Source organism: Muntiacus reevesi, chromosome 5 (assembly GCF_963930625.1).
Source record: "Muntiacus reevesi chromosome 5, mMunRee1.1, whole genome shotgun sequence".
NCBI lineage: Eukaryota > Metazoa > Chordata > Mammalia > Artiodactyla > Cervidae > Muntiacus > Muntiacus reevesi.
The window spans coordinates 39,198,504-39,220,852 of NC_089253.1; the positions used below are offsets into that span (position 1 = coordinate 39,198,504).

Below are 22,349 nucleotides of genomic sequence, written 5' to 3' on the forward strand. Positions count from 1 at the left end.
GCAGGCAGGGTCTCTGCCACAAGTGCCACTTGGGAAGTCAGTCTTTCCCTCACATACTCAAATGTAATTCATTAAAAAAAAAAAATCCTGCTGTCTCTTCCTTGAATATATCCAGGGCACAACCACTGTGGTCTTGGCCAGTGTCATCTCTCATCTGGATAACTGCCTCCACACTGGTCTTCCTGCTTCGACCCAGACTCATTGTGTAGTCTGTCTTCAACACAGCATTCAGAAGCTTCCTTTATTTTTTTTTCTTTAAGTCATTTTAAAAAGTTTTTGTCTGTACCACGTGGCATGCAGGATCTTGTTTCCCTGACCAGGGATCAAACCGGTGTCTCCCCTATTGGAAGTGTAGAGTCTTAACTACTATACTGCCAGGGAAGTCCATTTTTTTTTTGTATTTTTTTTTTTGGTTCCTTTTGACATATAAGTCAAATTGTATCTGTCCTCTATTTGAGATGCTCTATCACTTTCTCATCTTTTTCAAAGTAAAGCTCCTGGTCTCAAAAGTACTTGCAAGGCTGTTGTGTGATCAGACTCTTCTTCCTCCTTGATCTGGTATCCTAGCACTGCCTCCTTCCTAGTCTGCTCCAGCCAAACAGGACTTGCTGTTTCCAGAAATTGCCAAGCACTTTCCTTACTAGAGGACTTTGCACTACTGTTACCTTTGCCCAGTAATAGTAAACAAACGATTAAGTTTCTACAAGATAAGGACAACAATGAGATCATACAAAAGGCTAGGCCTTTGAGTGGTGGCCAGGGCCCTCAGCCCTACAACTGCAAGGAAATGAGTTCAGGCAACAGCTGAAAAATTGATGCTTTCAAATTGTGGTGCTGGAGAAGACTCTTGAGAGTCCCTTGGGCTGCAAGGAGATCAAACCAGTCAATCCTAAAGGAAATCAACCCTGAGCATTCATCAGAAGGACTGATGCTGAAGCTAAAACTTCAATACTTTGGCCACCTGATGCAAACAGCCGACTCATTGGAAAAGACCCTGATGCTGGGAAAGATTGAAGGCAGGAGGAGAAAGGGACTACAGAGGATGAGATGGTTGGATAGTATCATGACTCAATGGACGTGAATTTGAGCAAACTCCGGGAGATAGTGAAGGACAGAGAAGCCAGGCAATTGCAGAGAAGCCTGCGGCAGTCCATGGGGTCACAAAGAGTTGGACATGACTTAGCGATTGAACAGCAGCGGCAGCAGCAAAGGCCTACTGTATAGCAGAGGGACCTATATTCAGTATCTTGTAATAACCTATAATGGAAGAGAATCTGAAAAAGAATATATATATAATGGAATCATTTTATGTGCATAGCTGTTTTTAATGAAATGATAGGATGGGTCTGACCGGGAGTAGGGGGCCCCGGGGAAGTATTCTCTGGAACCACAGGTCCAGTCGAGGCCCCTCGCATCTTCCCCTGGCTGCGATTTCTCCGTTCCTCCTCCTGGGGTGGAGATGCAGGAACTCCGTCCACCCTCTGCCCCTGCTTGGTTCTCAGGAGGACTGGAGTGGGACCATCTGCTGTTCCTGCTGCTTCTGCCCCGATTTCTCTTTCCACCTACGGGGGAAGGAGAAGCAGGGTGTGGGAGTAGAGATGGGGGATCCTTTTTAGGTTTGTGCTCGGTTGTCCCACTTTATGTTCAAATCTCCCACTGTTTCCAAGAGTTGAGAGTCCCAGAAGGTATTCTAGGGGACTCTGCCTATCTGTGAGAACAGGACCAGGGAAGCCAGAGGCCTGGATTCTGGCCTTGGCTCCACCAGAGTCTAGCTGAATGACCCCAACTAAGTCCCCAGTCTCCCCTGGATCTGGTTTTTTTTTTTTCATTTTTTGTTAAATGGACGGGATCAAGGATTTGTGCAGTCCTAGAGCTCTGAGGGTATGGGGGGAAGCTTACCTTCTCTCCAGGTCTTGCAGTGTGTTGGGCAGCAGCAGTCCCAGCGTCTCTGGCAGGGGGGCAGTGATGGGACAGGCAGCCACGAGGACCCCTCCATAGATGAAAAGAGGCAGGGAAGGGTAGAGGTCGGAGGTCATGCCCACCATCGGGCTCAGAATGCTGCCTATGTTGGCCAAGCAGCTTGTCACATTCATACCTCTCTGCCTGCGGGGAGGGAGAGCACCCGGTGAGGCAAGTAAGGCTTGTGGGTACCCTAACTCTGCCTGTCAATCATGTTTTCTTCTTTCACATTCCTCCGTGGTGGCTCAGATGGTAAAGAATCTGCCTGCAATGCAGAAGATGGGAGCTTGACCCCTGGGTCGGGAAGATCCCCTGGAGAAGGGAATGGCAACCCACTCCAGTACTCTTGCCTGGAGAATTCCATGGACAGAGGAGCCTGGCAGGCTGCAGTCCATGGGGTCACAGAGTCGGACATGACTGAGCGACTAACACTTTCACTTGTTTTTCACAAGAATGCACTTACCCTGACTGCCTAAAAGGAAAGTTGATAGTAACTGTTTTCAGAACCAAGAAGCCCAGGTCCGGTTTCAATGTGAACTCACTGTGTAACCGTGAACAAACCCCCAACCAACCTCTTCCCCAAGCTGCAGACACCATATCCAGCTTTGATGGGCACGTCGAACCACCCACTTGCTCAAATATCTAGTAATCATCCTGATGACTCCTGTTCCCTTATTTCCCCACGTCTTTGGATGGCTCTTCCTCCAAAACACATTCAGAATCAGTTCCCTCCTCCCCATCTCTGCTACCACTGCGTACCAGGTTGTGAAAGTGGTTAGTCACTCAGTCATGTCCTTGTGACCCCCAAGGACAATAGCCCGCCAGGCTCCTCTGTCCATGGGATTCTCCAGGCCAGAATACTGGACTGGGTAGCCATTCTCTTCTCCAGGTTATCTTCCCAACCCAGGGATTGAACCCGGGTTTCCTGCACTGCAGGCAGATTCTTTACCAACGGAGCCCTTCTGGAAGCCCCAGGTTACGATGAGTCATTTTCACCTCTTGCCAGTGCCATTGCAGTAAGCTCTTGGCTGGTCTTCCCATTTCTACTTTTTTTAAAAAATTATTTTATTTGACTGTGATGGGTTTTAGTTGCGACACTTGGGATCTTCGATCTTTGTTGCAGCTTGTGGGATCTAGTTCCCTGGTCAGGGATCAAACCAGGGCCCGCTGCCTTGGGAGCACAGAGTCTTAGCTAGTGGACCACCAGGGGAATTGCCCCATTTCTACTCTGGGCCCTTCTATTCCCAGTCTATTCTCCACGAGGAAGCCAAAGTGATCTTTATTTATTTTATTTTTAAAAATTGGATTATAGTTTCTTTGCACTGCTATGTCATTTTCTGCTGTAGAGCAAACTGAACCAGCCATATGTATATGTATATCCTGTCTTTTTTGGATTTCTTTCCTATTTAGGTCATCACAGAGCACCAAGTGGAGTTCTCTGTGCTATAAAGGAGGTTCTCATTAGTTATCTGTTTATATATAGTATCAGTAGTGTAGGCCATTCAGGTATGACTTAAATCAAATCCCTTATGATTATACAGTGGAGGTAATGGATAGATTCAAGGGGTTAGATCTGATAGACAGAGTGCCTGAAGAGCTATGGATGGAGGTTTGTAACATTGTACAGGAGGCAGTAACCAAAACCATCCCAAAGAAAAATCCAAGAAGGCAAAATGGTTGTCTTCTTTTGGAGGAGTCTTTACAAATCACTGAGGAAGGAAGAGTAGTGAAAGGTAAAGAAGAAAGGGAAAGATACATCCAACTGAAAGCTGAGTTCCAGAGAACATCGAGGAGAGATAAGAAGGCCTTCTTTAATGAACAGTGCAAAGAAATAGAGGAAAACAACAGAATGGGAAATACTAGAGATCTCTTCAAGAAAATTGGAGATATCAAGGGAACATTTCATGGAAGGATGGGCATGAGAAAACACAGAAATGGTAAGGACCTAACAGAAGTTGAAGAGATCAAACTCCTCAGTGGCCACAGGACTGGAAAAGGTCAGTTTTCATTCCAATCCCGAAGAAAGGCAATGCCAAAGAATGTCCAAACTATCACACAACTGTATTCATTTCAGATTCTAGGAAGGTTATGCTCACAATACTTCAACCTAGACTTCAGCAGCATGTGAACTGAGAACCTCCAGATGTACAATCTGGGTTCAGGAAAAGTAGAAAAACCAGAGATCAAATTGCCAACATTCGCTCCATCATAGGGAAAGCAAGGGAATTCCAGAAAAACATCTGCTCCTGCTTCATTGACTAAAGCCTTTGACTGTATGGATCACAAAAAGCTGTGGAAAATTCTTAAAGAGACCACCTCATCTGTCTCCTGTGAAATCTGTATGTGGGTAAATAAGCAACAGTTAGAACTGGACATGGAACAATGGACTGGTTCAAAACTGGGAAAAGAGTGTATCAAGAGTGTGTATATTGTCACCCTGCTTATTTAACTTCTATGCAGAGTACATCATGTGAAATGCCTGGCTGTATGAGTCACAAGCTGAAATAAGATTGCCAGGAGAAATATCAACAACCTCAGCTATGCAGATGATGCTACTCTAATGGCAGAAAATGAAGAGGAACTAAAAAGGCTTTTGATGAGGGTGAAAGAGGAGAGTGAAAAAACTAGCTTAAAACTCAACATTCAAAAAATTAAGATCATGGCAACCAGTCCCATCACTTCATGACAAATAGAAGGGGAGAAGCAGTGGCAGGTTTTATTTTCTTGGGCTCCAAAATCACTGTGGACAGTGACTACAGCCATGAAGTTAAAAGACGCTTGCTCCTTGGAAGGAAAGCTACTACAAACCTAGACAATGTATTAAAAAGCAGAGACATCACTGTGAACAAAGATCTATATGGTTAAAGCTATGGTTTTTACAGTAGTCATGTATGGATGTGAGAGTTGAATCATAAAGAAGGCTGAGCACCAAAGAACAGATGCTTTCAAACTGTGGTGCTGGAGAAGACTCTTGAGAGTTCCTTGGACTGCAAGGAGATCAAACCAGTCAATCCTAAAGGAAATCAACTCTGAATATTCATTGGAAGGACGGATGCTGAAGCTCCAATACTTGGACCACCTGATGCAAAGAGCTGACTCATTGAAAAAGACCCTGATGCTGGGAAAGATTGAGGGCAGGAGGAAAAGTGGGTGGCAGAGGATGAGATGGTTAGATAGCATCACTGACTCAATGGACATGAATTTGGGCAAACTCTGGGAGATAGTGAAGGACAGGGGAGCCTGGTGTGCTGCAGTTCATGGGGTCCCAAACAGTTGGACACGATTTAGTGACTGGACAACAACAAACAAAACCAATAGTGTATATATGTCAAACCCAAATTCCCCCAAAGTGATCTTTAAGAACAGTAACTTAGATCCTTACACCCTCTGCTTAAAAATCACTTATGTTATCTCATCAGGCTAGAATAAAATCTGACTTCCTTCTAAATTCCTGTGATGGGTCCTGAGTACCCAGTTCTTATCTTGCACTGTGTCCCTTTCTTTCCTCATTTATTCTTTACTGTTGGCCTTTGATCCTTACAGAGGAGACCTACCCAGATCATCTTATCTCAAGTACCGACCTAGTCACTCTCTCTTTTTCTACATTTTTTTTTTTGGAACCTCAGAAGCAGAGGGTTGAGTTAATTATAAATCTCAGTTCATGGCCCTCACCCTCTATTATCATTTGTACTTGAAAGGACTTTTTATTCCCCATCTTAATTGTTGAGTCCTTTTTATCAGTATAATCATCGCTGTTGTTCAGTTGCTAAGTTGTGTCTGATTCTTTGCAACCCCATGGGCTGCAGCTCACAAGACTTCCCTGTCCTTCACTATCTCCCAGAGTTTGCTCACACTGAATCCATTAAGTCAGTGATGTCATCCAGCCATCTCATCCCCTTTTGCACCCTTCTCCTCCTCCCCTCAGTTGTTCCCAGCATCAGGGTCTGGTCTTTTCTAGTGAGTCGGCTCTTCACATCAGGTGGCCTATTGGAGCTTCAGCTTCAGCGTCAGTCCTTCCAATGAATATTCATGGTTGAGTTCCTTTAGGGTTCAGTGGTTTGATCTCGGTGCAGTCAAAGGAAGTCTCAAGCGCTTTCTCCAGGACCACAATTCGAAAGCATCAACTCTTTGGCATTCACCCTTCTTTATGGTCTGACTCTCACATCTTTACATGACTACTAGCAAAACTGGAGCTATAAAATAAAATATAATATCGTTATCCTCTCCTAATCCCTTCCTTGCCAAAGTCAACTTATTATGTCGTGTTTGATATGCATTTTTTATTTGCATATGTCCTTGTAAAGTATTGTTTTGTGTGCAAATATTTTAATTTACCTAAATGGTATAGGTAATAGATCATTCTATTTCTCATTTCATTCAGCACTATTTTTTTTTTTAACTGGAGTATAATTGCTTTACAATGTTGTGTTAGTTCAGCACTCTCTTTCAAGGATGCCTATATGTTTACCTGCTGTTGCAGACTCCTCCACAGTGGGCGTTTCACCTAAATGGCTAGACTGCTGCCCATCAGCCAAGACCTCAGACAACACTGCAGTGAGTGTGCTCGTGCACAGATCATGTAGGCATTCCTTTGTGAAAAGTTCTTAAGAAGGGCGTGGTTAGGGCGGTGTGTGTGTGTGTGTGTGTGTGTGTGTGTGTGTGTGCACGCGCTGCCAGTATCTCCAGAATGGCAGCAACAACTTTCTTACCCACCAGTGCTGCATGTGGGTCACGTGGGGATTCAGAGATCCTGTATTCTCTTGTGGCCACCGACAGTTGGCATGATCCAGCTTTTTATTTTTTATTTTTTTAATTTTTTTTATGATCCAGCTTTTTAATGTTGCTACTTTAGTGTGTGCAAAGTGACGATCTCATTCTTCATGTAGTTAATCTTTTGGGCTTCACTGTCTATAAAATGCCCATGTATTTATTTCTTTTATCAAGTTTCTACTGAAATTCCCTCTCTTCCTTGTTGATTTCTAGGAATTTCATTTATATTTTTAATATTTGAACTTTGTCAGTGTTAAATGTTGTAAAAACCTCCTCCCAATCTACCCTCTGTCTTTTAATATTTTTTCTTTTGCTTGTGGCTTGCTTGTGGAGTCTTAGCTCCCTGATCAGGGATTGAACCCAGACCCCAGCAGTGAAAGCGCCAAGTCCTAACCACCGGACCACTAGGGAATTCCTCTCTGTCTTTTAAATTTGTCCATTGCATCCTTCAATAAGCAGAAGTCCTTTTTGATATAATCGAATCGATATAGTTGCCATATTTCTCTTTTCCTCTTCCTCTCCCTCCCCTTCCTTCCTCCTCCCCCGCCTTTATCTCTGTCTTCATCTGTATCCTTGTCTCCATCTGTATCTATTAGTTTCCAAGCCCTCTCATTAATTCTGTTTGTTTCTTTTTGCACCAAGAAAGCCACAGACATACCATGGCTTTGTTATATGTCTTTATAGATGATAGAATGAGAGACTCCTCTTTGCTTTGTTGTGTCAGAATTGACTAGCAATTATGGTCTTTTTTCTTCTATATAAATTTTAGAATAAGTTTTTGGAGTTCCTAAAAAATGACCTAATTGAAATTCTGATTAGATTCTGTTGAATTTCTATAAATTTCTAAAAGTTAACTTGACATCTTTATTATGTTATTCTAAACAAAAGTGTGGAATGTCTCCCCATTTACTAAGATAATCTTTATATCTTAAGAAGGTTTCAGAAAACTTCTCCATGGAAGTCTTGGGTGTCCTCTGTTAATTTCTTGATAATATCTTGCTTTAGGTGCTTTTCTGAATAGTGTCTTCATTTTCAAAGATTTTTGAGGTTATCTTCTGGATTTTCTCTCTAAATTATTGCTTCTAGGGTATAGCTTCTATGTTATTGCTCTTGACATTCGGTAATTTGATTTTGTAACCACCATCCTGCTAAACTCTTATTAGTTTTGTTTGTTGATTCTGCTGGCTCAGATGGTAAAGAATCCACCTACAAATCGGGAGACCTGGGTTCGATTCCTGGGTCAGGAAGATCCTCTGGAGGAAGGCATGGCAACCCACTCCAGTATTCTTGCCTGGAGAATCCCCATGGACAGAGGAGCCTGACGGGCTGAAGTCCATGGGATTGAAAAGAGTCAGACATGACTGAGCAACTAAGCACGCACACATTGATTTTATTGGTTTATTTAGGATGATGGTCTTTAAATCTCTCTAAATAATGATGCTGTAAACACTCCTCTTTTAATTTTTTTTAAAGATTTATTTATTTTTGGCTGTGCTGTGTCTTTGTTGCTGCACTCAGGCTTTCTCTAGTTGTGGCAAGTGGGGCTACTCCTGTTGCAGTGGGGGGGCTTTTCATTGCAGTGGCGTCTCTTGTTTCAGAGGGTAGGTTCTAGGTGTATGGGATTCTGTAGTTGTGGCTCATGGGCTTTAGTTGCCTCATAGCGTGTGAAATCTTCCCTGACTAGGGATCGAACCCATATCCTCTGCATGGACAGGTAGATTCCTGTCCATCGTACCACCGGGGAAGACACCAAATTTCTTATTTCTTTTTATTTCTGAATACAGCAGTGTTGTCCAGGATCCCCAGTACTGTGTTAAACAGTTGATTCTGAGATCAGAGCGAATGCATATGACTTTCTTCATTATGTATAATGCTTGCTCAGGTGCTCTGCTTACCTCTCTAGGCTCCTAATTCCCAATTGCCCTTAAATGGTTGGCCTAGTTTTCCCGGACTCTTATTCTAGCTCCTTGGTGGAGATTTAAAAATACTTCAAGGATATTTAAAAATACTTTATTGTTTCGGGGATTATTGTCGATGTTTTTCTGTTCCTTTAATGGAAATAGTCTTTTCCTCTCATTGATTTCCAGAAGTTCTTTATAAATGCTGTGAATAAGTCCTTGTAAATACCTTCTTTTTCTCTTTTCACTTTGTTTATGGTGAAACAAATGGCCGGGGGGGGGGGGGAATCCAACACAGAAAAATTTATCAGTGTTTCTTTTTTGGTTAGCCTTTTTAAAGAATGTCTTCAGAAATCCTCCTCTCTTCAGCAAAAATTAATTTTTCTTGAAGGTTGAAATACGGATTGCATTTTATTTATTGCTCATACAGGTAAATAGTTGTCCTGTTGGTGGTGGGTGGTTTAGTTGCTGTCATGTCTGACTCTTGCAACCCCACGGACTGTAGCCCACCAGGCTCCTCTGTCCATGGGATTTCTCAGGCAAGAATAGCGGAGTGGGTTGTCATTTCCTTCTCCAGGGGATCTTCCCGACTCAGGGATCGAAACTGTGTCTCCTGTGTTGCAGGCAGGTTCTTTATTACCCAGCCACCAGGAAAGCCCAGATATCCTGGTACTAGTTGTTCAATGGTCCATGCCCCATGACATGTGGGATCATAGCTCCTGACAGGGGACTGAACCTGTACCCCCTGCAGTGGAAGCTCAAAGTCTTAGCCATTGGACTGCCAGGGAAGACCTTAATGTGTTTTCTAATGTAAAACTATCCTTACTTTCTTGAGATCAAAAGATCATGTATAATCTTTTTTCATACATCACTGAATTCATTTTTCTAATATTCTGTTTAGGACTTTTGAATCTGTTTATGAGTAACATTGGTCTGTTATCTTCATTTCATAACTAATCTCCTTTGGTTTCAGTGTCATCTTGCTTCACAGAATGTAGTTGACATAGTTTCCCTTTTTCTCTGTTTTCGGGAATTATTTATGTAACATTGGAAGGTTTGTTCCTTGAAAATGTGGTGGAACTCACCTGTATTAATATCTGGGCCGGGTGTTTTTTTTTAAGATTAGATTTTAAAGTTTATTATTCAAATTTTAAATTTATTCTAGAATTAGTTTTCCTATATTATTTTTAAAAAGAATTTGTCAATTTAATCTAAATTTAGAATTTATCAGTAGAGACTTTTTTATAGATTTTTTGCATCTTTAATTACATAATTAAATTTTTGCATCTTAACTACTCTAGATTTATTGTTCAGTTTTTTTCCCCAATATTTATTCATGTCTAGTCTTTTAAAAAATTTATTATTATTACCAGGCATTTGCCCATTTCATTGGTATTTTCAAAGATTGACTTTTTGTTTTGACTCTCTTTCATACATTTATTTTCTATTTAATCTATTTCTAGTACTATTATTATTTGTGTTTTATAGTTAAGATGACTGAGCATTTGGACTAGTTACCTTTCATACCAGAGCCATACTCCTTTTTTTTTTTTTGGCTGCATCATGTGACCTGCAGAATCTTAATTCCCCAACCAGGGATTGAACCTGGGGCCCTGGCAGTGAAAGTGTCCAGTCCTAACCACTGGACCATTGGGGAATTCTGGGCCATATTCTTAACTATTGTACTTTTTTGCTCTTAAAGTCTATCTTGACCTCTCTATCTACCTGTCTTCTGGTTAATATTTGCCTAGTATATCCTTTTCTTCTTTTTTTTTTTTTTTTTTAGTATATCCTTTTCTATTTCTCCACATTTAAGATTTTCATGGTCTCACATTTTAGATGGGTATCTTGTAAACTATGTGCATTATATAAAATCCACTTGGATTATCTGTCTTTTAACTGGTAGGTTTAATCTGTTTAAAAATACACAGAAATGAGAACAAATTAAAGACAAAAAGGAAGATGGTACTAGTAACTCAAAACATATCAGTCAATACAATAAATGTAAACAGATTAAACCTGCCAGATAATTCAAGTTGATTTCATCTAGTTCATGTAGTTTACACTTGAACTAGATAAAATCATGAACTAGATTAAAAAAAAAACACTTAGGTTAAAGAAAATTTGTCTCTTAACTTGTAGGTTTAATCTGTTTACATTTATTGTATCGACTGATGTATTTTGAGTTACTAGTACCATCTTCCTTTTTGTCTTTACTTTGTTCTAACTTCTGTGTGTTTTTGTTCTTCTCTCTGGCCTTAAAAAATAATTGCTTGACCTTTGTGCTCCTTCTGACTGGAAACCATCTGGCCCTAGGGCCTGATTGTTCCATCCTAGGACTCCTCCCCAACACCCCCACTCACCTCATTACTGTGGGGTTCAGCTCTCCCATGTACATAAGGAGGCAGTTCATGGAGCCAATCAAACAGCCTTTTCCTATCCACGGCCATCGTGATGCGGAGGAATATGTGATCTGGAAGGAAAAGAGGTGGTGATAACGTGCTGGGAAAGATTTGGAGGAGCCTTGAAATTTTCACACCCTCTGGGTAGCTGACTTGGGCCAGATTGAGAGCCAGGCTTGGGGAAGGATGAGGACGGGAGCTGGAATGGGGCGGTACTCACCCAGGGGTATCATGGCAGAGGTCACAGTGAAGACCACCGACAACAGCATAGAGGCTGTTTGGGTACGTTTGCAGCCAAGTGATTTGGTGGCCAGAAAGCCCAGGAAATAAAATGGTGGGTCCACAATCGTGAAGAACACCTGGGCCAGGTAGATGTTGATCTCAAAACTCTGCAGACTCATGACCATGCCATAGAGGCTGAAAAGGATTACGAGCCTGGGGCAGGAGCAGAGGGGAATATGCTTTGGGGAATAGGCATGCCACGTCTACATAGTAATTATGGTCGCTAACTGCTCTCACTATCTGTTCTTTCCTTTAGGCCTTATATCAATCTTTCAGTGGGGTTTTTATGTTTTGAATGTAGATAAAGTCTTCCTTTAATTCTGAAAAAAAAAAAAAAAAAAGAATGTTATCTATCATACATTTAAAAATTACCTAGGAGAAAATAATGTTTTTAACCTCACAACAGGTCTTCTTCCCCTCCTTCCAGGTCCCTGCTCTGTGTGTGTGTGTGTGTGTGTGGGTGTGCTCACGCGTGTGTCCTCACTCATATCCAACTCTTTGTGACCCCCATGAACCGCAGCACACCTGGCTCCCCTGTTCCTTCACTATCTTCCAGAGTTTGTTCAAATTCATGTCCGTTGAATCAGTGGTGCTATCTAACCACCTCATCCTCTGCCACCCTCTACGTTTTCCTTCAGAATAATTATGGAAGCATGCAAATCAAGTGAGATCATGGTTATACTCTTGTTAACGGCAAATGATCCCCTGGCCAGGAACACGTTGCACAGTATATAGGAAGACATAGTGGCAGAAGCCTCCAGGATGGTTCCCTACTAGCAGACTCACTCTAGAGACGCTACTTGCTGGTGTGATGAAGTGGGCAATCATGGTGGGAAAGTCCTTGTGGAAAACTGAGAGCAACCTCTAGAAGCTGAGGTTAACTCCCAGCTGATAGCCAGCAAGAAGCCAGGACCCTCAGTCCTACAACTGCAAGGAAATGAGTTCAGATAACAGCCGAAAAATTGATGCTTTCAAATTGTGGTGCTGGAGAAGACTCTTGAGAGTCTTTTGGACAGCAAGGAGAGCAAACCAGTCAATCCTAAAGAGAATCAACTCTGAATATTCATTGGAAGGCTGAAGCTGAAGCTCTGATACTCTGGCCACCTGATGCAAATGGCCAACTCATTGGAAAAGACCCTGATGCTGGGAAAGATTGAGGGGAGGAGAAGGGGGCGACAGAGGATGAGATGGTTGGATGGCATCACCGACTGAATGGACATGAATTTGAATGAACTTCAGGAGATAGTGAAGGACAGAGGAGCCTGGTGTGCTGCAGTCCATGGAGTCACAAAGAGCTGGACATGACTGGGCTACTGACAGCAAGCTGGGTAAACTTAAAAGTGGAGTCTTCTCGAGTTGAGCATCCAGATGAGAATGTGAAGTCCTAAGCTGAGAACTCAGCTAAGCCCTGCCTGGATTCCTGACCCATGGAAATGGTGAGATAATAAGTGTGTGCTATTTCAAGCTGTTAAGTATGTAATTTGTTACATGGCAATAGAAGAATGCAGACTTCTTCAGGAGAACGTGAGAGCTTGTGATACAGAACTCTTAGGTCCAGAAGCTCAGGGCTTCTTGGGGTGGCTCCTTCTTTTTTTCTCAAGGTCAGTGGTGCTGTTTGGCTGAGCTCCAGGCTCAGGAGATGAGGGAGAGCTGGGCTTTCTCTCTCCCTCAGCAGGTGGGGAGCCCTCTGAGTCTCCAGAGTCCCCGTGTCCTTGCCCACTGGCAGCGGGGCTTCCCTCCGCCTCCCACCTACCCAGGCTGCCCTGTTTGCTCAGTCTGCTTACCTTCCCATCCGCTTGTCTGTCTCTTACCTGAGTGGGGATGGACCTACCACAGTGGGATGATACAGAAGAAGAGCTGACACAGAGCAGGGGAGCGCAGCATCTGCAGCATCGACGGCTGGGCTTGGCCCTTCTGCAGACTCATCTGGAGCAGCTGTTTGGATAGATGGGGCTCAGGGCTTAGCTTCCCCTGGGGAGCCCTCCCCCCACCCCCTGCCTGGGAAGCACCAGATGACCTGGGTTCTAGGATGAGGGGGGAGGTGCAGGCGGAGCCCTGGTGGGGTATCACAGAGGGTCTTGGGTGGGGGTGTCTCACCTCCACACTCAGCTTGGCACCCTCTTTTTGCTTCCTATTGATTTGGGCCACTCTCTGCAGGGCCTTCAGGGTGAGGTCCAGGTTCCCCAAGGAGGAGTGCCAGAGGGCAGACTCGACGAAGAACCTGTGGGTGGGGTTTGGAGGTGGCATGAATTTAGCCTGAGTTGACAGAGTTGTGGGTTTCTGAGAAAGGCACAGAGCAGAGTGGGGAGACAGTTGGGAGGGGTGAAAAGAATCCTGGGCTGAGGTTAGGAGCTCTGGGTTCTACTTCAAGGATTATCCCTGCCTACTTGGGAGACCTGGGATAAGTCTGACCCCTCTCTGGCCAAGGTCTTCCCTATCTATCAGTGTGGACGTTGGTTCTTTTTGCTTAGCTCTGCTTTGATACTTAAGGGGGTAGGGAAGGGGTGTTCTGGGAGATGCTATACCCCTGTGTGACTTATTTTGAGCACTCTACCCTACACTGAGGTCCCACTCACCTGGAGTAGACGAAGGTGACAAAGAGGGGCAGAGACACCAACAGCTGCAGGTGGCGCCAGAGGGGCAGAGCATAAGCCTTGTCAGCCAGGGAGAGCTGGCCTAGGGTGGGAACAAATCCTAATAGGAGGCCCAGACTTGGACGGGCATGGATGGGCAGCCACTCCAGATCTGGGGAGAAGAGCAGAGCTTAGGTTGAAGTCAGGGTTGTGTGAGTATATGTGTATTTGGGGGGTGGAGGAGGAGCTTCACACTGGAGTGGAAGGGCTCATCTCATGAGCTCTGTCCTACTCTGCACCCCTAGGCCCCTCACTGGATAAGGTAAGGATGGTATGATATTTGATTAGGTTCAGTGTGTGTGTGTGTGTGTGTGTGTGTGTGTGTAGGGATGGTCTAGAAGGTTCTGAATTCCTATGCATGCTCCTAATCAGTGTCACCATCCCCAACATTCATATTTCCTTGCTTCTTCCGAACCTCTTTTGACCTGCCTACAGCCACTCTCTCTGCACTTCCTTCAACTCATTTTAATTCAACAAGCATTTAGAGTTGAAGATCCTGTGCCATGCCCTTTGCTTGACCTGGGAAATAGAGATGAATGAGCCTTATGCTCAGGCCATTCTGCAGCACTTTCATTTCCTCCAAGGGGTCATACTCTGGCCTCAGGGACTTGTAAATTCTTTTCTTTTTGTCTAGAACTCTGCCCAAGAACTTTACTTCCTCTCTTTCTGCCTCACATTTTGTGAAGTTCTGAGCTTAGATGTTACCACTTCTGGGGTGATTTCCTGGCTCCCCAAGTCCTGGTTGAGCACCCCACCTCTGAACTCCCACATCATCAAGGATAGCCCCCATCTTCCCCTTTAGTAAACCAACTTGTAACTGCTTGGCAGCTCACCCAGTCGACTATTAACTCTTTAAGGTCATGGGTAGTGTCCTCTTGTTCACTTGTTTATCCACAGTGCTGGATGTGACACAAATTAAATGCCTTTTGAAATTGTATTTAATGAACAAATGTTGAATGAAAGATTCCCTGTATGATTGACTGGCTTCTCTAAGCAACCCCACTCCAATCTCTGAGTCTTAGTTCATCCTTACAATGATCCCTAAATACCTATGAATTCCAGCCCCAAATGATCAGAGCCACCAAAGAGGCCATGATCTTAATTATTTTCTTCTTGGGGCAATACCTACTCCAGGAAAGACCCAGATAGGTCAGAATGGGCTGGGACATGTACTCAGGGAAGGAGCTGAGGTTTTCATTTATCAGGTTCCCTGGTGCAGGTTCCCTGGTGCAGGTTCCCTGCACCCCTGTGATTGAGGAGTCCCTGTAAGCTGACCCTCCTGGGTTCCTGCTCACTCAGAATCACAGACGAGCTGCTGGCACCAGACACAGCCATGCCTGAGAGGAATCGGCAAGCGCAGTAGGCTGAGAAGCTGAGGGCGAAGGCAGCGCAGGTCCCTGAGACCACTAACAGCAGGTAGCTTCAGGCGGCCAGCACCTTCAGGCGGCCCAGCCTGTGAAAGGAGGGAAAACCCGGCAAGTGCATTGCTTGCTCCCCTGTTCCGTGTCCCTGGCTGTCTCATCCTTGATGCCCTGGGCAATCTGACAGGCACTTGTGAGGCTGCCTGCATGTGACCATGGGGTAGATGCTGAGATAGGAGGCGGGGAATAATTGGGTGAAGGTTGGCATCTAGGGGACCTGTTGTTGGGAGGATCCTTGGATTGCTGCTGTCCAGGGTCCTGATGCATCTCTGCAAACTTCTGTGGAGGGAGTCACACACCTTTATCAGAATCACAGGGGTGTGTTGAAAGCAATCCAGATACCAGAGCCCCACTTATGGCCTATTGCCTATCTGGAAGGTATGCTAGAAACCTGATTTTTAACACACTTCCAAGGTTTGGGAGCTACTGCTTTGGAGTGTGGTTGATTCTTTGACTGTTGGTTGATGGAAACAACCAACATTCCTGTTAGGAGACAGCCTTTTGTGATATTTTTTTAAATTGAGGTATTATTGACAAACAGCAGTGAAGTAGTTTCAGGTGTGTAACATAATGATTCTATATTTGTATACATTGTGAAATGAGCACTACAATAAATCTACTTAAAATCCATCACCATACATAGTTACAATAATTTTTTGTGTGTGCGATGAGAACACTTAAGATCTCACTTTGTGACTTGCAAATATGCAGTAGAGTATTATTAAGTACAGTCATCATGCTGCACATTACATTCCCATGACTTACTTATTTATAGCTTTAACATGGTAACTTCTGACCTTCTCCACTCATTTTGGCCATCCCCTCCGCTCTGTCTCTAGCAACTACCAGTCTCTTCTCTGTATCCATGAGCTTGGTTTATGGGATTTTTATTTTTGGGAAACTTATGCAAGGTTTATGCTTTTGCAAAATGGATTTGACTGTGGCTTATATTTTATGAATAATAAAGCTGATTTTATGTCTTTGATCTGCTGTGACATAGTATTTTCAAACTTCATTTTTAAAATTTTTTTAAAATTTATTTATTTATTTATTTTTTTGCCGGGACCCTAAAATTTATTTATTTTTTAATTGAAGAATAATTGCTTTATAGAATTTTGTGAATTTCTGTCATACATCAATAAGAATCAGCCATGGATACACCCTCAAATTTTATTCTTTAGAAAATGCCTCTTACTCTTCATCCCATGGTTATTTCTATGGTCTCTGGCCTGGAAGACAGTCAAGGTTAGGGTAACAAACACTGAGTTGCAGGTACTAATTTAACCCTTATCACAGCCTCCATTTTATAGATGGAAAAACCAAGTCTGAGAGAGCTGGCATAACCTCCTTGTGGCACACGGTTATGGCAGACCTGAGGCTGGTCCCTAACTGCTGTTGACTGCCAGGTCTGTACTTGCTTCTGTGGCACTTGCATGTCACATACAAGGCAGAAGTGGGGGAAACAATTTCTTCTGGGTGTCAGAAAATCTGGATTCTTGTCCTGCTTTTGCCACTTGTTAGCTGTGTGACTGTACTTTTTTATTAAAAAGGAAACATTAAGTGTTTACTTTAAGACTTCTCTGCTGGCACAGTGGGTGGGAATCCGCCTGTCAATGCAGGGACTTGGATTCAATCTCTGGTACGAGAAGATGCCAAGGACCAGCTAAGCCCATGTGCCACAACTGCTGAGGCTGTGTGCTGCAGTCACTGAAACCTGAGCGCCTAGTGCCATGCTCCACCACAAAGAGCAGTCCCTGCTCTCCACAGCTAGAGAAGGGCCCTCGGGCAGCAAAAAGGCCCAGTGCAGCCAAAAAAAAAAAAAAAAAAAAAAAAAAATATATATATATATATATATAAACACAATTACAGAAGTAAAGAATTACCATAAAAGTTCAAACAATATAATAACAAAAAGTGAAAAGATCTCTTCTTTCCATTTCCACTCCTCAGAATTAACAACATAATTTTCTGGGTTCCTTCTAGGCACCTTGGGCAAATTATCTAACGTCCCTGAGCCTCAGTGTCCTCTTTAGTAAAATGCAGTTAACTGTAACATTCATGCTGGCTTCACAAGGGTATTGTGAGGAGGAACTGAAAGGAGGTGAGACATGGGAAGTGCTGAGGGACAGTTGTGTGATTCCTGCAGACCTTCCAGACATGGTCAGGCTTGGGTGGATCAGTTCTGTGTCCCTCTCTGGATTCTCAGGGCTGCCAGTCTCCCCTCTGTGTCCAGCCTAGAGGGGCTATGCTTTTGCTCCTAGATCCAGGCTTGTTCATCACTGACCTGTCTGTCATGATCCCAGACATCAAGTTTCCGAAAGTTTCCGACCAGTATTCCTGCCATGAAGATGGACTGACTCAATTGCAGCAAAGTCTTGCGTGTACACACAAGGTCCCACTGTGAGGAAGGAAGAGCTGGAGTCAAGGAGAGCCGGGCAGGCCCCACCACAGTCCACTCCATCCTTCCTGGTGGGCTGAGTATGTTGGATTGGGACCGGCACGTAAGGAGAGCCTGCCTCCGTGAGTCACACAGTCTTTCTTGCCATCTTCTCCTGGTAAGAATGATTCAAGTGATTTCAAAACACGTAAGAGATATTTTTGGGGATGGCTGCGTAGCCTGCTCCCCCTTTTCAGAGCACTAATTGCTTACCCTCTTTCAGGGCTCTTTAACCTGTCCCTCCTTGGGTGCAGCTGAAGAAAACTGACAGAATTAAAAATCTGATCTTTTTCTTACAGATTTAGAAAAGGGACTCAGAGAAGCAAGGTTTGTAAGGACACTCAAAGCGGGGATGAGAGGGCCAAATGTGGAACAACGTGGAAGTGGAGTTGAGAAATCAAGAGACAGAGAGAGAGTGGGAGAGGAGAAAAAGAAGCAGCAGGGGAAGAGAGGCAGGGGGAGGAGGGGGAAAAGGGGAGGAGGGGGAGGGGGAAGAGGGGGGAGAGGGGAGAGGGAGGGGAGGAGGGAGAGGGGAGAGGGAGGAGGGGGAGGGGGAAGAGGGGGGAGAGGGGAGAGGGAGGGGAGGAGGGAGAGGGGAGGGGGAGGGGGAGGGGAGGAGGGAGAGAGAGAGGGGAGGGGAGGAGGGAGAGAGAAAGGGGAGGAGAGGGAGGGGGAGGAGGGAGAGGGAAAAGGGAGGAGGGGGAGGGGAGAGGGAAAAGGGAGGAGGGGGAGGGGAGAGGGAGGGGGAGGAGAGGGGGAAAAGGGGAGGAGGGGGAGGGGAGAGGGAGGGAGAGGAGGGAGAGGGGAGAGGGAGGGGAGGAGGGAGAGGGAAAAGGGAGGAGGGGGAGGTGGAGGGGAGGAGGAAGGGGAGGAGGGGAGGAGGGGGAGGGGGAAGGGGGAGGGGAGGAAGGATGCAGGAACCTAGTCAGAGAGGTCAGGGTGAGGGCACAGTGCCAGAGAGGTAGGGATGGAGAGTCCAGGTGCCCTGGTTCTCCTCAACCACCTGATTGCGGTCTCTCATAAGACTGGGCTCAAGTTCTTGACCTCAGGTTCTGTGAAATACCCTTGCATCCTTCCCTTAACTTTCCATAAACAAGTCTGAGAGGGTGTAGTTATTTGCAATCTTGTGTAAGCAGCACTTGAATACCTTAACTAATAGTTTAAATTTTGTTGCTCTTTTTAATGAATATTAGAAAAAAGATTCCCATTTTAAAAGTACTTCATTTCGAGGTGGAGTAAAACAGCTCTACAGCCTGCAGAAAAATCATACTGCTCACAGATGCCTTTAAAATTAAGTAAAGATGACAAATGAGTGTGGCATTTCATTTACAAGTAAGAGCTAGTTTTTGTATGCTTTTGAGTGAACTTTAAAACTCATTTCTTTTGTTAACAGAAAAAAGAAAAAGGAAAAAGGATTGGGATGACTAGGATGCTTAGGGAATGCTCCCTAGTTTGTATTAATATATATCCAAATGAATTCATCCTTCAAGTATAATTGCTTGATAATCTTGATTTGATTGGAAAGAAATTCTTATTTGTGAATTTAATTATTACTGTGGGACAATTAATACCCTGTGCACACACCACATGATATACAATTTGGGAGGCTGGCATTTGAACACTTTCTTCAAAGAGCAATGGACTTTCAGACAGAGTAAGAGAAATATCGCTTTCTGTCACTTACATGCAGAATCTTAAAAAAAGAACAAATACATTTGAACAAATGAACAAAAAAATGATGCAAATGAACTTATTTACAAAATGGAAAGAGATTTACAGACTGAGAGAAGGAGCTTATGGTTACCAGGGGGAAAGGGTGGAGGGTAGGGATAATTAGGAAGTTTGGGATGGACATGTACACACTGCTATATTTAAAATGGATAATCAACAAGGACCTACTGTATAGCACAGGAACTCTGCTCAATATTATGCAACAACCTAAAGGGGGAAAGAATTTAAAGGAGAATAGATACAGGTACATGTATAATCGAATAACTTTGCCATACAGCTGAGACTAGCACAACATTGCTAAATAGCTATGCATGCGTCCTCAGGCGCTTCAGTCATGTCTGACTCTTTGTGGCCCTGTGGACTGTAGCCTGCCAGGCTCCTCTGTCCATGGGATTCCCCAGGCAAGTATACTGGAATGGGTTACTATGTCCTCCTCTAGGGGAACTTCCTGACCCAGGAAATGAACCTGCATCTCCTGCATTGCAGGAGGATTCTTTGTCCACTGAGCCATCTGAGAAGCTCTAAATAAACTGTGGAAAATTCTGAAAGAGATGGGAATACCAGACCACCTGACCTACCTCTTGAGAAACCTGTATGCAGGTCAGGAAGCAACAGTTAGAACTGGACATGGGACAACAGACTGGTTCCAAATAGGAAAAGGAGTACGTCAAGGCTGTATACTGTCACCCTGCTTATTTAACTTATATGCAGAGTACATCATGAGAAATGCTTGGCTGGAGGAAGTACAAGCTGGAATCAAGATTTCGGGGAGAAATATCAATAACCTCAGATAGGCAGATGACGCCACCCTTATGGCAGACAGTGAAGAAGAACTAAAGAGCCTCTTGATAAAGGTCAAAGAGGAGAGTGAAAAAGTTGGCTTAAAGCTCAACATTCAGAAAACTAAGATCATGGCATCCAGTCCCGTCACTTAATGGCAAATAGATGGGGAAACAGTGGGAACAGTGGCTGACTTTATTTTGTTGGGCTCCAAAATCACTGCAGATGTGACTGCTGCCATGAAATTAAAAGACGTTTGCTCCTTGGAAGGAAAGTTATGACCAACCTAGACAGCATATTAAAAAGCAGAGACTTCCTAACAAAGGTCCGTCTAGTCAAAGCTATGGTTTTTCCAGTAGTCATGTATGGATGTGAGAGTTGGACTATAAAGAAAGCTGAGTGCAGAAGAATTGATGCTTTTGAACTGTGATGTTCGAAAAGACTCTAGAGAGTCCCTTGGACTGCAAGGAGATGCAACCAGTCCATCCTAAAGGAGATCAGTCCTGGGTGTTCATTGGAAGGACTGATGCTGAAGCTGAAACTCCAATACTTTGGCCACCTCATGCGAAGAGTTGACTCATTGGAAAAGACCCTGATGCTGGGAGGGATTGGGGGCAGGAGGAGAAGGGGACGACAGAGGATGAGATGGCTGGATGGCATCACCGACTCGATGGGCATGAGTTTGAGTAAACTCCGGGAGTTGGTGATGGACAGGGAGGCCTGGAGTGCTGCGATTCATGGGGTCGCAAAGAGTCAGACATGACTGAGCGACTGAACTGGAGTATAAAATGAAAAGTGAAAAAAAAGCAATGAACTTTATTGCTGTTTTATTCAAATAACTACTCTTCTGTAATTCTGTGTGTTACCTGATATAACTTTTATTTAAAAAAGATTTTAGGGCTGTGTCAATCTGGGACTTCATTTTAATAGTCCTTGTTGGAAACTTGTGAATAGAATATGACTGTGGAGATGGAGACGCACTGTAGGGAGGAGTTAGGGATAAGATAGACTGGAACCAAGGAATGGAAGGATGAGAAGCAAGAGGGTGTAGGAAAGAGGAGAGAAGTCAGAGAAGTGCTGGAGGAGGCGAGGATTAGGAGTGTGGGATTAGCAGACGCAGACTATTGGATATAAGATGGATAAACAACAAGGTTGTGCTATATAGCACGGGGAACTATATTCAATATCCTGTGATAAACCATAATAGAAAAGAATATGAAAAAGAATATATACATATATGTGTGTAGCTAGATCACTTTGCTATACAGCAGAATGAACACAAGTACACTGTGAAGTACATTGTAAATCAACTGTGAGTGATAGTTGCTCAGTTGCTTTCGACTCTTTGCAACCCCATGGACTTTGCGACCCGCCAGGCTCCTCTGTCCGTGGAACCCTCCAGGCAAGAATACTGGAGTGGGTTGCCATCTCCTTCTCCAGGGAAATCAACTGTACTTCAATAAAATTTAAAAAATAGATTTATCAATTTTAGAGAAAATGGAAAAATAAGGGTTTGTCAAATAACAAAAGAAGTCAGAGGAGTGAGGAGAGAACACAATTTGTATGCAGCCTAGTGATGAAATCTGGGTGTAGTTTAGAATAGAAACTGATAAATGAATATGGAATATGTAGTCAGATTGAATTACAAAGAATTTCTCTGCCTCTGCTTTGTCCTAAGGTAGTTGTCTTCTGTAAAAGCAACAGTACAAGGGGCTTATATCACCTTAGGGTGAGCATAGTACTTTTACTATATACGTTAAAAGCATATGTGCATCTGAGACTCTTGAGGATCATATACTTCTGTGTGCTCCTGGACCATATATATATATATGTATAGGTTGGTCATAACTTTTCTTCCAAGGAGCATTCTCAGGATATTTTAATTCAGAAGGAAATAGCAGGGGACTTCCCTGGTGGTCCAGTGGTTAAGAATCCACCTTGCAATGCAGGGGATGCAGATTCCATCCCTGGTCGGGGAGCTAAGATCCTACTTGCCTCAGATCAACTCAGCCAGCATGCCACAAATATTGAAGCCT

The 22,349-nt window shown here is 43.9% G+C and overlaps 1 non-coding gene and 1 pseudogene across 1 annotated transcript; both read right to left on the reverse strand.

Annotated features, from left to right (window-relative positions):
* Window positions 1-1,073: 1,073 nt before the first annotated feature.
* The window catches only part of LOC136169286 (solute carrier family 22 member 6-like), a 31,629-nt pseudogene continuing 10,353 nt past the window's right edge, over window positions 1,074-22,349 (reverse strand).
* On the reverse strand, window positions 10,212-10,284 carry TRNAE-UUC (transfer RNA glutamic acid (anticodon UUC)). Its single transcript has one exon. It is a non-coding gene; the product is annotated as a tRNA-Glu (tRNA).